At 41.5% G+C, this 2,577-nt stretch overlaps 1 pseudogene; it reads right to left on the reverse strand.

Moving 5' to 3' along the window:
- Positions 1-1,043: 1,043 nt before the first annotated feature.
- On the reverse strand, positions 1,044-1,162 carry LOC132043836 (5S ribosomal RNA; annotated as a pseudogene).
- Between the last annotated feature and the right edge of the window lie 1,415 nt (positions 1,163-2,577).

Below are 2,577 nucleotides of genomic sequence, written 5' to 3' on the forward strand. Positions count from 1 at the left end.
ATGTAATGGTTCTGCACCCTTCGCTATCCTTCACAGTACAGTTACACTTTCGGGTTTAAGTTAAATCCCTGGGGCCCTTGTCACAACTATTCCCTTAGCTTTCTGCCATAACTGTTTCTTTAACCTTTATCCCTCAATCTTACAATACAACCCAAAAGCATAGGGCTACGAAAATTCTTACTCCCTTACAATTCTCTCGTAGCACAAGTATACGTGTCTTCGATTCCCTTGTATTGGCGATCGTTTGAACTCTAGCTCCGGCTAATAAATTTCCCTGCGGAGCTCAACGCCATAATCCCTTTCAAGTCCAATATGTTCTTCCCCCATTTATTTAGGAGGTCCTCATACATTAGTGGTCTTCAGATATCCATCGTCTTCGGCACTTATCTTTCGAAAGTTAGAAATCTCTTGGCAACGTTGCGCGGCCCATTCATTCTTTCCTTTACTTCTCATTCTTCTTTTGTTCCATACTACCACACTCTGTCCCTCTCACACGTCTACCCTCAAATTTTAATCCAAACAGTGTCGTGCTTTGCCCGTTGTCTCTTTTGGAGGCTTTATTCCCTCATGTTTCTTACTCTTTCGCTTTTTTCGACATTTTAGTCATCTTATCTTCCATCTACTCACTTTCTTCCTCTTCCAAATATCATTGCATTAGAACTTTTTAAGCTTAACCTATAGTGAAAACAGCATCAGCTTGCCTCATAACACTCGTGCCATTTTTTTCTTTCACTTGAACTACATTACCTTGTCCGATTAATGCCTTCCAACATGTCACAACGTTGATTGCTGGGGTTCAATAGAGTCATGTATGGGATATCATATACATACGTGTACACAATTGCTACCATCTTGCTTACAAAATATTCCCAAACGCTATTCAATTTACCCTGATTTTTAAAGCTGTAATTGCGCCCTCTTTCTTTTCACCGGTTCGATTCGTCTCGTCCTACGTGACCTCCTAAGGTTCCTGCCCACTCTGTATACTCTGATTTCTCTTAGGCTACCCTAGTTTCCCATTTATCTCTCCTATGTCCGACTCCACAAGACTTTTAGTAAACTTCCCAGGGGGTCACCCATCCTAGTACTACTCTCGCCCAAGCACGCTTAACTTCGGAGTTCTGATGGGATCCGGTGCGTTAGTTCTGGCATGATCGCATCCACCTCCCCACATGACCTTCAGCACATAATCTGGGGTAAGTTGAAGTCTTGACAGGCTTCAAAACGTTCTCATAACACATCTTTCGCCGAATTAGAAAGGGTCTGTTATATCCCGAATTTTGTGCATTGGGACATTCCGGGCTGACCATGATAAGTTAAGGGCAAGACTACTCCGGGATGCGAGGTTGAGATTTTTGACCTTCGATTTTGTTTTAATGCATAAGTTGTTTATGAATTTTATTGGTATGGAATATTAAGGGAAATTAGGGGCTAGAAGTTGAAATAAAAATTTCATGAAAAGGCCAAAGTGGCCGTGTGTTAGCGGGGACCCACATGTTAGGATTTTATAAAGGACATATGAAGAGATATATGGGTAGTACATGTGAAGTTAAGCAAGTCCTAAGAAGGAACCATAAGCTAAAAATGAGTGTAAGCCCTCCAAAAGGACGATTTAAGAAAACGTCTTCGGGTGATCTGACTTCGAGGGGCCAAAACGGCATTATGAGTTTGGAATTTGGGAAAACTCCCAGAATTAAAGTTGTAGATAATTGAAATAGCTTTCCAAACATATGTCGTGGGTTCACAGCCGACATCGGGATAAGGAGATATGGACGTTTTAAGGCAGAAAGGTCAGTGGGTCAGGCCCAACTCGAGCCCAACCGGGTCAGGCCCATTACCCACACCTTTTTAAATGAAATATCAGCCTTTTATCCTCATATTTCATACCAAAACACCCATAAAATTCTGGAGAAAAAGAGAGAGGAGAGCCTAGAGAGAAAAACTAATTTTGACCAAAATCCACGCCCCGAATTCGAAGCCTCATGAAGAGAAAAGTGTCGTACGTCGCGTTGCCTTCAATTTGAGCTAAAAATCAACCAAGAAGAGGGTGGACGTGGTGGCTGCACACTTGAGGTAAGATTAAGGTTCCTTTTCATTGTTAACAATTTTATTCGAGTTTAACGGATTAGAACGGAGGGAATAGTGTGTAGAAATGGATGAAATTCATGAAACTTTGTATGTTGATGTTGAGCCGTGAGTATGGCTGTTTTGTGACAAGGAATGAACTAAATTTTATTTAGTATTTTTGGTTGTTGTTGTATGGATTCTATGATGAGAATGATGGTTTAATGATTCAAATTGAAGTTGTTATATCCCGTATTTGGAACGTTGGGACGATTCGGGGTAACTATGATAGGTTAGGGGTAAGACCATTCCGGGATGCGAAGTCGAGAGGTTTGACCTTCGATTGTGTTGTAAGACCTAAGTGTGCATGAGTTTGTTGGCATGGAACATCAAAGAAAATTCGGGACCAAAGATGGAATAACAGGAAGTTGCCAATTATTGAAAGAAAATGAGGAAATAAAATGGGCTGTGGCCGGACCTAGTGGGCCTGGCACATGGTTGGGTATTTCTTGC

The sequence above is a fragment of the Lycium ferocissimum genome, unplaced genomic scaffold, assembly GCF_029784015.1.
Source record: "Lycium ferocissimum isolate CSIRO_LF1 unplaced genomic scaffold, AGI_CSIRO_Lferr_CH_V1 ctg29028, whole genome shotgun sequence".
NCBI lineage: Eukaryota > Viridiplantae > Streptophyta > Magnoliopsida > Solanales > Solanaceae > Lycium > Lycium ferocissimum.